Source organism: Lynx rufus, unplaced genomic scaffold (assembly GCF_022079265.1).
Source record: "Lynx rufus isolate CCGP_SWC_20201006 ecotype Redwood Valley unplaced genomic scaffold, mLynRuf1.p SCAF_21, whole genome shotgun sequence".
Taxonomy (NCBI): Eukaryota; Metazoa; Chordata; class Mammalia; order Carnivora; family Felidae; genus Lynx; species Lynx rufus.
In genome coordinates, this window is record NW_025814836.1 from 14,202,583 (window position 1) to 14,217,233 (window position 14,651).

A 14,651-nucleotide genomic window follows, 5' to 3' on the forward strand; every position below is an offset into this window, starting at 1 on the left:
TATACCTTTTGGTGCATATATGTATGCATTTCCCATTTAACTTCTTATATTCATTATTGTGACTTTCTTTTATTTTTGATCAATCTTGTCAGGATTTCATCAGTTTAAATACCTTTCAGATATGCAACAATTGGCTGGTTCGATGATCTCTATTGTATGTCTATTTTTTATTTCATTAAATAATGTTCTATTGTAGTATTTGTTTGTTTATTTATTCATTTATTTATTTATGTATTTATTAAGAGTTGGGGAGGAGCAGAGAAAGAGGGAGAGAGAGAATCCCAGGCAGGCTCCACACTGTCAGTGCAGAGCCCGATGCGAGGCTCAAAGTCACAAACCATGAGATCATAACCTGAGCCGAAATCAAGAGTCAGACGCTTAACCAACTGAGCCACCTGGGTGCCCCAAATGATGTTCCTATCATTATTATTCCTCACCCTCTAGGTTCAATGTTCTAATTTCTTGTGACGAATATAAAGATTTTTTTAAATCATTTTCAGCCTTTAGCCTATAAGAGCTAAAAATCTCCCTATTGATATGACATTAGCTTCATTCCACATATTTGGAAATATCATAAATTCATTGCCATTTAGTTCAAAATATTTTAAAATTACTTTGTAATTTCCTTAAGCCTATGGGTTATTTAAAAGTTATAGATAGGTCTCCCTGGGGCGCCTGGGTGGTTCAGTCGGTTAAGCGTCTGACTTCAGCTCAGGTCATGATCTCACAGCTCCTGAGTTCAAGCCCTGCGTTGGGCTCTGTGCTGACAGTTCAGAGCCTGGAGCCTGCTTTGGATTCTGTGTCTCCCTCTCTCTCTGCCCCTCCCCTGCTCACATCCTCTCTCTCTCTAAAATAAATAAACATTAACAAAAAAGGTTATAGGGGTGCCTGGGTCGCTCAGTCAGTTGAGCGTCCGACTTTGGCTCAGGTCATGATCTCACGGTTCATGAGTTCGAGCCCCGTGTCGGGCTCTGTGCTGACAGCTCAGAGCCTGGAGCCTGCTTTGGGTTCTGTGTCTCCCTCTGTCTCTGCTCCTCCCCTGCTCACACTCTGTCTCTCTCTCAAAAATAAATGAAGATTAAAACAAAAAAGTTATAGATAGGTCTCCTGAAGCAAGGGAAATAAAAGCAAAAATAAACTATTGGGACTACATCAAAATAAAATGTTTCTGCACAGCAAAGGAAATAATCAACAAAACTAAAAGACAACCTTTGGAATAGCAAAAGATATTTGCAAATGACATATCCAATAAAAGGTTAGTATTCAAAATACACAAAGAACTGACACAACTCAACCCCCCCCCCAAACAATTCAATTAAAAATGGACAGAAGACATGAACAGACATTTCTCCGAGGAAGACATCCGGATTGCAAATGGACACACGAAAAGATGCTCAACATCAGTCATTCCTGGGGAAATGAAAATCAAAACTATAATGAGATCTCACCTCACACCTGTAAGAGTGGCTAAAATCAAAAGCAATTAGAAAACCACAAGTATTGGTGAGGATGTGGAGAAAAAGGAACACTTAGGCACTGTTGGTGGGAATGCAAACAGGTACGGGCACTGTGGAAAACAGCATGGAGGCTCCTCAAAAAATTGAAAATAAAATTACCCTATGATCCAGTAATTGCACCACTAGGTATTCACCCAAAGAATACAAAAACATTAATTCAAAAAATATATGCGCCTTTATGTTTATTGCAGCATCATTTATAATAATGTCCTGATAGCACGGAACCTGTTTGGGATTCTCTCTGTCCCTCCTTCCCCCCGCCCCAACTCTCTCCCTCTCTCTCTCAAAATAAATAAATAAACTTAAAAAAATAGTATTCTTAACAATTTTTGGACTACCCAAGAACCTTAGAATTCTTCCATTTAATGTATGTAATTTGTGTTACAGGTGATGTGTATTTCTATTACACCTGTATTTTAAATCTAACAAAACGTTGCCATTATTTATATAGTACAATCATTTATATTTACCCGCATACTATCCTTTTCCATTTCTTTTCTTTATGTATCTCCGTACTTCCATCTGGGCTCATGTATCTTCTGTTGGAAGAACTTCCCTTCTTTAGTATAGACATGCTCAGTGTAAGTTTCATGTTATTATCTGAGATTTCTTTACTTTTTCAGTCTCAAAGTACAGATGCATTGGGTATAAAATCCTATGTTGGTATTAGAAATTTTGTGGCAGCACTTTAAAATCCTTGTCCATTGTTTTCTGATCAACCTTGTTTCTGTTGAGAAGCCAGTTCTCAAGGTTATTGTTGCTTCCTTTAAAATGTATGCTCTTTGGATTCTACGAAGATCGTATATTTGCTTTTGATTTTCGGAAATTTTGATCTGATGTACCCAAGTGTCACTTTTTTTTTGTATTTACCACGTTTGGGATTCAATGTATTTAATCACATTGGAAATTCTTAGTTGTTCTCTTTTCATCTATGGTTTCTATTTCATTCTTTCTTGCTCCTCACTTTGGCACCCCAATTCCAAAATGTCTTAAATATTTGTATTACATTGCATCGCTCTCTCTCATTATTTTGTTTTTGCATATTTGATATTTCTCCCTCTTTGCCCTCCAGTCTGGACATTTTCTTTAATTAATTTTCTAGTTCACTTATCTTCTCTTCAACTTAATTTGTCAATAAACCCATCCTTTGGATTCTTGTCTCCCATGTGGGGTTATCTTTTTTGTCACTTACAGAATTTCTATCTATCATTTCATCTCATTTTCATTTAATTTCTAAATTTTTAACGTAGTAACAGTAACCTTCATATTATTCGTTAAATATAGTTATTGTAAAATTCATGACTGATGACTCCAAAACCTGCATCTCCAATGGTCTGCTTCTATTGTATATTTTTTCTGTCTGCTTATGGTACGTTGGTGTTCTCTCTTTGTGCACCTAATACATGTTTTTTAAATTAAATGCTTGACATTGTGTATACATTTTTAAAAAATGGGAACAATATGAAGCTTTGGAAGATGCTATCATCCTTGAGTGAGAATTTACTTTTGCTTTAGCAAGCAGTCTAGGAAGTGGTATATTATCTTCATTTAATCCTATCGTCAATTCAGATGCTTCAAAGCTGGGGGATTAGGCCTTTGTAAGAACTAATTTATTCCCAGTTCACCTCCAATAAATACTATGGCTCATAGTTTTTAATGTCCTAGTTGAGAACTTGCTGTTTATGAAGAGTCCTCACTTTAAGGACTCTGAACTCCACTATTGTCCCCTCAGCAGAAGAGATTACTGTAGTCTTTGCTCAGTTCCAGGTTCTCTGCCTCTGAGTTGATACTTTCTGTTCTGTTTAGCAGTTGTCCTCAGGAATCAGAACTATCCTCAAAGAGAAAAGTGATATCAAATGAGGGCTTAATTTCTCTGTGCTTTCCTTATTTCTGGAATTTTGGCTTTTTTATCTTTGCTGCCTGAATAGCCCCTGGATGCTTGAATTGTATTGATGTGTATTTGTGTGTGTGTGTGTGTGTGTGTGTGTGTGTGTGTGTATAATGTTACATATAAATGTTATATATATTGATCTATGATGCCATTTGTATAATCTCATCTATGTATATGTTATATCTCTACATCTCTATTGATAATAATAAATGGATGGATAGGTAGATAATATCTTCCAGATTTTGGGTTTTTCTCATTAAGAGAATTGGCCTGCTACAAACTATTCCCTTTCATCTACAAGCGTCCTCTGGATTTTTTTAATCAACATCACTTAAACATCATTTTTTTTAACCAACAAGACTTTGAGGATTTCACAATACAATTTTATTTGTATTTTAAACAAAAATTCCCTTCATCTCTGGAATTTTGAATATATGGAGTGTAATAAATAATGTAACATACTAAGACACAATAGTGTATGTTTTTTTGGCTTTAGTAAGATTCAGACTCAATTTTTCTTTAAATTTCTAAACTATGACTCTGAAAGGTAACGTTCTAATGTTACATTTCTTGCTATGGGAGACTTCCTGCAACATTCTTTTTTTTAAATTTTTTTTAACGTTTATTTATTTTTGAGACAGAGAGAGACAGAGCATGAATGGGGCAGGGGCAGAGAGAGAGGGAGACACAGAATCGGAAGCAGGCTCCAGGCTCTGAGCCATCAGCCCAGAGCCCGACGCGGGGCTCGAACTCACGGACCGTGAGATCGTGACCTGAGCTGAAGTCGGACGCTTAACCTACCGAGCCACCCAGGCGCCCCATAAACATTCTAAGGAATTTTACCTCTGGTAATAATATTAAAAGGAAAGAATTATTAACATTAAATAGAGGCCCACATTTTCCCAAGAGCTTTACACATTTAATTTAACTATACCTCATTAAAACACTGTGAGATATTTACTGGTTGCATTTTAGAGAGAAGGATATTCAGTCCAGACATGTACAGGAACTGTCCCAGTGTTATTTACCTTTTAAGTGAGGAACTACCTCATACTCAAGTAGCCTGGCTTTGGCATGCAAATTCTTTACTATATATTACTGTAAACTGTACCTGTATTACTTCTCAGATCCTTACTGGGTCAAAGAAATCCTTGCTAGGTGTATGGGTATGGGCGTTCTTTCTGTCTATTTTTCTATTAGCTCCATTTAAAAATCTCATTTTTTAAAAGTTCATTCATTTATTTTGAGAGAGACAGAGTCAGTGCGAGTGGGGTCGGGGCAGACAGAGAGAGAGAGAGAGAGAGAGAGAGAGAGAGAGAGAGAGATTGAGGATCCCTAGCAGCCTCCAGTGCAGAGCCTGATGTGGGGGTTGTAACTAACAAAACTATGAGATCACGACTTGAATCAAAACCAAGAATTGGACGCTTAACTGACTGAGCCACTTAGGCACCCCTAAAAATCTAAATCTAAATTTAATTTCATAGACAACTGAACTCAAACACATTTATTCCAATATGTGAGTGCTACCTATAATTTTGAATTTTGCCCCAAAAGAACATTTGAAAACTATTTCTTTCGGAAGTGTAATTCCAAAATTGAGTGACATTAGCAAGACAAATTAAAAAACTGTTTTGAAAAATGAATTTATTTTTAGAGATAATACCTAATTTGTACTGTACTTAGTTATTAGCTTAAAATTCTATTAAGCTGGAGAATAAGTCGATATTATCTATAGAACTTTATAGTACAACTACACAATTATCAGTTGCAATTATTTTAAAATAGCATATTCATTTATTTATTTTAGAGAGAGAAACAGAGCAAGAAGGGGAGAGGGCAGAGGGAGAGAGAGAATCTTAAGCAGGCTCCGCACTCAGCGGGAAGCTTTACACAGGGCTCAGTCCCACACCCCTGGGATGATGTCCTGAGCTGAAATCAAGAGTCCAAAGTTCAAGTGACTGAGCCACCCACGTGCCCCTAAAATCGCATTTTTCAATTAAATTTTTTTTTCAAATTTTACAATAATTTCTCTCATCACGAACACATTATTGGTACCCAGGTTTACTGAATAAAAGCCCACCAAACCCGGCTGAGTATTGAAATGCCTGTGGAGTCCCGCTCTGAATTTAATGCCACTCTTTTTGAGTATAAAGTTTTCAACTTTTGACTTAGCCCCGTAAAGTAATTTTCTTTGTTTGCAAGAGTGACTTAAAAATAAACAGAAAAGAAAACATAAATAGAACAGAAAAAATAAATATGACTAGGAAGTAATTTGGCTTTCTATGCATGAATTTTTCATCGCCTACAATGTAGTTTGCTTCTTGGCGATGGTGCTCTACGTTGGCTCCGTCACTAAAGCTGAATAGCTAGCAAAGTGAAGGAGCAGATAATTCAGACCCAAAATAAAGTGTTTTAGCTATTGGCAGATGTCAAGACGACTTGCGACTTAATGATTGCTAAGCTGCATACCTGCTATCCTTATCTGTCTCCAGCACGGTTGACAAAATAAGGTAGACTTGATGTCAAAACAGATTGGGAAGGAAGAAAGAAAGCCAGAAATTTGGGCAGAATTAAGTAGTCGAGCTTTCTCCTTTCCAGTTGCTTTCTTTCTCCGAAATTATTTCCTAAACAAACTCTTAGGTGCACCCAAAACAAAGCATTTGCCAAACTACAAAAATTTCATCAGAAAACGCTCTGCCCTATCAGACACCACCATTTGATGGATAAAATCCCCTTGATGCACGTTTTGTTTTCCTCCAGTTAAAACCATGGATCTTCAGAGTCCTTATTTGAGAGACAAATGTTTGTATATGGCAGTGGTGATCTCTCTCTCTCTCTCTCTCTCTCTCTCTCTCTCTGTCCTGGAGCTCTCTTGCAATGACTCTTAGTACGTTACTCCTCACTGGTTCTTCTTACACCCCTCTTGGCTTTGTTTCCTTCCCCCCACCCCCCCCCCCGCCAGTTTTATTGAAATATAATTGACATATAACACTGTATAAACTTAAGGTATACAACGGAATGATTGGATGCATGTATTGCAAAATGAGTAGGGCAATAAGTTGAGTTCATCTATCACCTCACATAATTACACAACTGTTTTTCTCGTGATGGGAATTTTTAAGATCTACTCTTTTAGCAGCTTCCAAACACACACACACAAAGTTATTGTTATCCTCTAGTCACCATGGGGTCCATTACGATCCTCAGGATTGTTTTCTTAAGTAACTGGAGGTTTGACTGCCTTCACCCAATTTCCTCACCACCACCCCCAACACCATACCTCTGGCAATCAGGAATCGGATGTCTGTTTTTTTTCTTTTTTCTTTTCTTTTTCTTTTCTTTTCTTTTCTTTTCTTTTCTTTTCTTTTCTTTCCTTTCCTTTCCTTTCCTTTCCTTTCCTTTCCTTTCCTTTCCTTTCCTTTCCTTTTCTTTTCTTTTTTAAATAAAAATCCTTTATTATTGATGTCTGAGGGTTTTTTGTTTGTTTTTTGATTATTGTTTTGTTTTGTTTTTTAGATTCCACATGTAAGTGGGATCCTACAGGATTTGCCTTTCTCTGTCTGACTTACTTCATTTAGTATAATGCCTTCACCCATTAGTTGACATTTAGGTTGTTTCCATGTCTTGGCTATTGGAAATAATGCTGCAATGGACATAGGGTTGCAGAATCTCTTTGGGAAAATACTTTCATTTTCTTTGAATATAGACCCACAAATGAGGTCGCTGGATCAAGGGAGAGTTCTGTTTTCAATTTCTTGAGAAACCTTCATACTATTTTCCCTAGCAACCACACCAATTTACATTTCTGCCAATAGGGTACGAGTTTTCCCTTTTCCCCAAATTCTTTTTTCCCCCAAATTCTTACCAACACTTGTTATCTCTTGTCTTTTTGATGGCCATTCTAACAGGTGTGAGGTAATATCTCATTGTGGTTTTGATTTGCATTTCCCTAATGATCAGTGACCTTAAGAAATTTTTCGTGTACCTATTGGCCATTTTAATATCTTGTTTGAAAAAAAAAATCTCTATTCAGGCCTTTTGTCTGTTTTGTAATTGGATTATTTGGTTTTTGGTTTGTTTGTTTGTTTTGCTGTTGCATTGAATGAATTCCTTATATATTTTGGGTTATCAGATCTGCGGCTCCTAAATGTATTCTCCCATACTCTGTAGGTTACCTTTTCATTTTACTTAAGTCTTCTGTTGTGCAGAAGGTTTTTAATCTGACGTAGCCCAACTTGTCCAGTTTTGATTTTGTGGCTTGTGCTTTAGGTATCACATCCAAAAAATCATTGTCAAGACCAATGTCAAGGAGGTCTTTCCCTATGTTACTCTTTCTTGGCACTTAGACTCCTCCGGGCTTCCTTCCTTTCTTCCTTCCTTCTTTCCTTCCTTCCTTCTTTCCTTCCATCTTTGCTTACGTGTCTATCCCTCCCTCCGGATCACTTTCATCAACACTCAATACTTGAGTCTTCACTTCCATACAGCATCCCTGCCAGAGTGGCTAAGAGATCACAATACTCTCTCCTCCTGAGTCAGGATGCCTCTCAAAACAATGCCACAGGTAACTCTCCTCGCCAACTAGCATTGATACATCCATGAAATCTATCTGCCGTATCTGCTCCCAACCGGGATGCCCTTGATGAGAGATGTATCTCATTTGTCTCTGCCTCTCCTGCACCGGGAACATGAAGTGGATACCATAAATGCATACAAACCTTTCAGGAAGATGCTTCCAGATATATCTACATTTGAAAGGCAAAACAATTTATTCCTACCTATCATATCTCTTCCGTGGCAATGGCTTCTAATTTTCACCATTTCAGGGAGCAAGAGACTTGACTGAATGTTATTTCAGTTTTCTTTCCATCTTTTCCCTTCTAAACCTTGCGTTTTGGGCAGTGTGGGCAGAGCCCATAGTTTGCCATCATAAACTATCAAACCGCAGTCCCTAATGGGGTTTACACAATGGTCTTTATTTTTTGACATTATGCCTTTGAGAGCTAAAGCTTCCTAAGTCAGGCATCAGGATAATGATTTAGCTATTTATTCCTTTGAACCAGCTACTTTGGTGACTCATTTTTCTCCCTAACCCATGCTATTATACACTAATCCATACATTACTTCCCCTCAATACAGATGACACAGACTGTTTACTCAGGATGATTTTGCAATACGAACATTAACAATGACTTTGTGAGCAGGAAGAATACCAACTATTCAACCGACTTGACGAAAACAGCCGAGTGGAAGACCAGCTTAGCAGGGTGTTAACCATCCATTAATAATGGCAAAGGGACAAACTTCAAGGTTTTGATTTCAGTTCAGATAAGCACTCCCAATTCAGGGCGTGGTAAATGTATTTCTGGGTTCTGGGTTTCTTTTAGGGAAAACCGACTCTGCCTCCATCGGGGTTTTCAGCTGCACGGATGTTAGAAGGCAGACATTTTCACAGCGGCTCATGTAATCACTGTGATGTAATGCACATTAAAATTATTGTAAGTGTTGAACTTGGTAGGATAGTCCTGATTTCAAGTAATTGACACTATTTCCCCCGTGACTGTGCTCCTCAGACCACAGGCACTGATTTGGGTTGAGAAAACATCATCACTATACTCTTAAGTTTTCATTCCCACTTAGAAACTTTAGCTAAACTAATTCCATTCTCAGTGGGAAAAAAATCACTATTTTCCTTAAATTTTCATTGATTCTTATGTTATATTGTGCAGTTCTCTGTCTACTCCCTCAAACTGTATTTTATTTTATTTTATTTTTTCATTTTATTTTGTTAAGTAGGCTTCAAACCCAGCATGGACCCCAAGGCAGGCCTGAACTCATGACCCTGAGATCAAGACCTGAGCTGAGATCAAGCATCAGACGCTTAACCGACTGAGCCACCCAGGTGCCCCCCCCCCCGATCTGTAACTTTTTCGAAAAGAGGGACCATGCTATTTACTTTTCTATTCTATTAACACCACTGTATGGCAGGTGCTCAAGCAGTCTCACTAAGCTACAAGTGTTACAAATAATCCGTTTTTTGAACACATATCTGTATGCTAATATTAAGACCATTTCTTTGTGGTTTATGGGACGTTTCGTCCCAATTGAAAGGGTTAGCTTTCCGTACTTTCATAAAAAATCAATTTGTTTTTCTTCTACGTGTTTAGCAATGATGTGAGTCGCTCGCTCTGACAGTCACTTTACACAGATTTTCTCAAGTAGTACTCACAAACACTCTGTGAAGGAAGTCCTATTATTATCATCACTTTTTTCTTTTTTTTTATACACAAGAAAGTGAACACAGTTAAGTAACTCTGTCTTAATCACCAGCCCGGGAGTAAGTGGGAACGTCCTGACTCAAAATCAGATCTGGACTCTGAAATCCAGAAGTTCCATTCATCGCGCTGCTAGGAAGAAATCGATTTTCTCTTTTATTCTCCCAAGAAGAAAAAAGACAAAAGTTTCGTTTTGTGATTTGCTTTGGTCTCTCATGCCTCATTTTCCCCAAGAAGAATTAAGTTTTTTTGACGGGCTGCCGAGATAAAAATCCCAGTGTTTTCTTTGTGCCTTTTCTTTTGTTGATGTCCAAATTTTAGTCCATCACCGAAACCTGCCATCCCCACTTTCAGAATCTTTCTAGAATCTGACCACGTCTCATCACTTTGACTGCCACCGCCCCGGGACCAGCCGCCAGCAACCTTCCCCTGAGTGTGGCAATACGGATTTCTCTGTGCTGCCTCTCACCCCCTCCCTCCCCACCCATTCTTGCATCCCGACAGAGAATTCTCAAAGAGCAGTCAGAATATTCTTTGGAAAAAGCAAATCAGATCATGTCACTCGCTGCCTCCAATTCCAGCCACTTCCCATCACACTCACGGGAAAAGACCAAGTCTTCCCAAAGGCTACACAATTTACACCTGTCTACACCCACCTGTCTGACTGGTTCCCTACTATTCTGCCCTACGTTAACTCTGCCTCCCATGCCATCTCTTTCTCATCTCTCCAACTCATGATGTGGTCCTACCTCAGGGCCTTTGCACTTGTCATTGCTTCTGACTGGAATGCCCTTTCCCAGAACAGTTACTTTCTCACTTCCTCCCCCTCTTTGAATAAACCTCCTCTCTTCAGTGAAGGTTCCTCTGACTGTGAGATTTAAAATGATCATGTACTTCTTGATATTTCTGCATAGCACCACCATCCAACGTACTATAGATATTACTTATTCGTTAGATGTCTATTTCCACCCAGTAGAACGTGAGCTCCCTGAGGGCAGGGATTTGTATCTGTTTCGTTCACAGATTAATATCACTGTGGTTTATTGCTTTGCACGTAGTAGGCATTCGATAAACATTTGTGTGATCCACAGATCTTAAACACCTCCGTATCCAATAGTTTTCTACCGATCCTTCAAAATAGATGAAGAAGAAATTTTGGAATATTTTGGGATTGTGAATTACAGTTTTAAGTAATCAAAATGGCAGGGACAATTTTCTGTGGTTGATTGGTTTATCATCTGCTGGTGTTGGGTGACTCAAAGTTTCATGTAATTCACCAGTCATTTTACAAAGATTTATGAAATTTCACACTCTCCACCAATTACATTCAACCCTCCAAGCTATAGATTTGAGCTGAATTAAAGTCTAGTCTAGACTTAGACTCTAATTATGGCTTTCTCAGAGATAGTCACACAAAGTGTTAGGCGAATGCAGTTTTAGTATCGCAAATATAAACTGCACAATAAGGAGAAAATCAACTCGCGGGTTCCATTAATTTCCACTAATGTCAGGCTGCAAAAATTTTCAAAAAGAAAGTAAAAAAAAAAGGGTTTACATTCTTACAGTGGGTTACATTATAATAATTCCAAGGCAGAGTTACTTTCCTGTGAATTTCTCATAAAATTCATCAAAGATGCAGCTATCTCCTAGATTCCGAAGTATGCATTTTAAAAAGAATAAAATGGGAGCTTAGAATCATCTACTAAATGATTAATAAAATAATTAAGCCAAATGCCAAAGAAATGCAAAACATAAATCTTCATGTTTCTCTGAGTGAAGTTGTTTTCCAGATCAGTTTTTTTTTAATTGTTATTTTTAACTTCCTGTACTCATTTGTGCATTCATTCAAGCCTTCCTCATTTCGTAAACGTAAATTCAGCACATACATTGAGCGAAGAGTACGTAAAGCATAAAAATGAGCTCCAGGATTTGAAAGATCTTACAGACTAGATCGAAGGGGAAGTCACCTTCATACTTACTTCTCATTTCTTTCACTGGACACCGGGTCCGGAAAAATTCCTGGGAAGTAATTCTGGTGGGGGAGGCAAGGGGCGAGGCGGTGCCTTCGTGATAGAGGTCGCTATGGCTGTCACAAAAGTAAAGTTTGGGCACGTAAATAGTGTAAGTTTCAGATATTCGGGAAACTGACCTACTCAGCAGCCTTGTCTAAATGAAATTGCAGGCAGACATTGGAACACAGCCGCTCTTTCCCTATTTTTCCTTCTCGGATTTCTTTCAAATCCTTCTGAGATCTTCTCTCTGAAGTATGGCTAACGATGCCGCATGAAACTGCTCTGTCCTTCCTCTAAGACACACTGTATCCCTTTAGCTCGAACCCAGGCGTCGTTTCCCTCGGACAGCCTTCTTTGTCTCTCGTCTGGGAGATGAGTCTCTCTGCAAGGGTCCCCGAGATTTCTCTTCCACAGTTCTTTCCCTCTCCTGATATAACCCATCGCTTCAATTATTAAAACTACGGGTTTATTTGTCCAGTGTCCCCACTAAATCTGTGAGCTCGGGGAAGGTTGGTATTAAGGCCACGTTTCCTCCTTTGAGACACCATGCTTAGCACAGTACCTGTATTTAAGTAACGATTTCATAAATATTAATTGAATAAATAAGTTGCTTTATGTCAAATTGTACCTTAAATATTTGATTTAGAGTATTCATCTGCAATGGTTAAGGAAGTAGTTAAGGAAGTAGGTAGTTTTTAATAATTTACTAACGCTAAGGTGAACAGGTGTAGACAGTTTCAAAGTTATCTCAGTTGAGCGGCGGGGGCGGGTGGTGGTAAGGGGCAGGTTAAAGCGTGCCCGCGACCCATAAGGTTTCCAAAGGGCTTTGCATAAATAATTTATTTGTAATCATGGCTTGTCTTGTAGCTCGGCAGATCGCTCGCAAGGTGGGCCGAAAGACCTCGAAGAGGGTTCAGATGAAGAAGAACGAAAACCACCTACCAGGCAAGAAAGAAGAAGGGGGAAGTATGTGAAAATGTACTTGTTCAGTCTTGCTACTATTTCCTGGAGTCAATCTTGGTTTAAAACATAATAAGCAGAGCCCGGCTTGTCATACCCACTTTCTCCCAGGGGTTTGAAGCTGTAATGAAAGCATTTTAACTCTGTGGTAACTGGATTAGAGTAATGCAAGAATGTGCCACCTTGGGACCGCCTGCTTGTGTCTCGGCCTGAATAAATGCGTATGGAAATTGTTTTAAACTGATGGCTGTACAAGATCACAAGTTATAGTAATGTTGACAGTCTCAGCTTGGAACCTGGAAAAACAGCAAAAAAAAAAAAAAGAAAAAAAAAACCATGTGGAGCAGGGATGGAAAACAGCTCATTTGCTGACATGGCAGCCGTGCTCAGAGGTCGAGATATACAACCTCTGCAGGTCAATGGTGACAATACTTGCAAAGTGCCACCAGCATCCCCACTGCAAATTGATGCAACTTAATACGAAGCTTCGCCTCAAATCTAAAGCAACTTGATTTCTTTGCCAGCCTCCAGGACTCATAAGAAGCCATAAGGAGAAGTTTCTCAGACTTGAAGTGTGCGAAAGGATACTAAATCTTCTGTCTCCTGGAGGCTGGATAGGAAATGAAAAGGTAGAGTTGTCACATTCTGTCACAGCAGAATATCGTGGAAACAATCCAATCAGTTTGTTCCCTTCAGAAGTAGCTGGTGCTTCGGTGTGAATTCCTCCTTATTTCACTGGCTTTATTGTACTGTGTCACAGAGGCAAAACATCTGTTGGCGAAGACAAGGGAGGCGAGGGAGATTCTCCATCTTCCTTAGGAACATTTCACAGAGAAGTTCTGGTGGATTTACTGCCAGGGAAAAGTGGCAGCCCGTCAGCTTCCAAGATCCCAGCTTTGGGGAGGCCCCAGACGAGTCCCGACTAAGAGCAAACAAAGCGTGCGTTTTCTGCACCCTGGAAGGGCACCTTTCCGTCCGATCTGGCAAAGTGGGTACCCCAAGGATGATTCAGAAGGGACCTAAAATTAGCGTGTTTTGATTCCCATAATTCGGTGCGGTCAGAGAAGTCCACCTTCGCTTCCTGGATAGCCGTGCTGTTTCTTCATGGAGACGCAAGTTAAGTCCCTGTATCTCTATATCTGGGTCCGTAGAGCCAGCAAAATAATTCAAGTCGCGAAGTTATATTCGTTTGCAAGAACTCCAAAGCCTCACGTAGTTGTCTTTCCTGCCTTCAAGCAGGACAGGCAGTGGGGTCTCCATTCTACAGACGAAGTAAGTGAGGCTCAAAGGTCAGGGGAGTTTATACGAAGTGTGGGATAACAAGATTCGACATTAGAGATCGGCGTTGTATGTCACCGGTCTCTGCAGGAGCCAGTGCACCGAGGAGGCTCTGCCACATAGTTGGGGCCTCGCGACTACTTGTCAGATTGGACCTCACCAGATCAGTAACTAGTACAATAAAACCTAGCCTCTCCTCTGAAAAAGAATGTCCTTGTCCTGCTACTTCGAATGGCATCTTCATTTATTTGTTCGTGAGTTTGGATCTCACCTCCCTGCACGAAGACGGTGAAATTTTCAGGAGCCACACTCTGTCCTGACCTTCCACAGCTTGGGTTTCCAGCTGACACTTTCGTGTCACCTGATTTTGGATTTTCCTTCACTGTCGACTTGGGGTCAAAAGAGGCAAAGCACGTGCTTTCAGATTACGAAGGCCCGCCCAACACGATCCAGGTTTTTTCTTCAATTTTGAAGCAGCGAGAATGGCTTGATTTGGGCCGAAATAAAAGAACAAGGAGGTGCCCTTAGGAATATAGGACTTCCATCCTCTTCGTATTTCTGTTTTGGCATTTGCGCGCGTGCACGCGTGCGTTCGCGTGCACGCGTGCGTGCGTGTGTTGGTTGTCCACACGGTTTTCTTTCCTTTTTTATACCTTGTACACCATATCTATATCCTGATATAAAGAAATCACAGGATGTGACAGTAGGCACCCTGCGTACC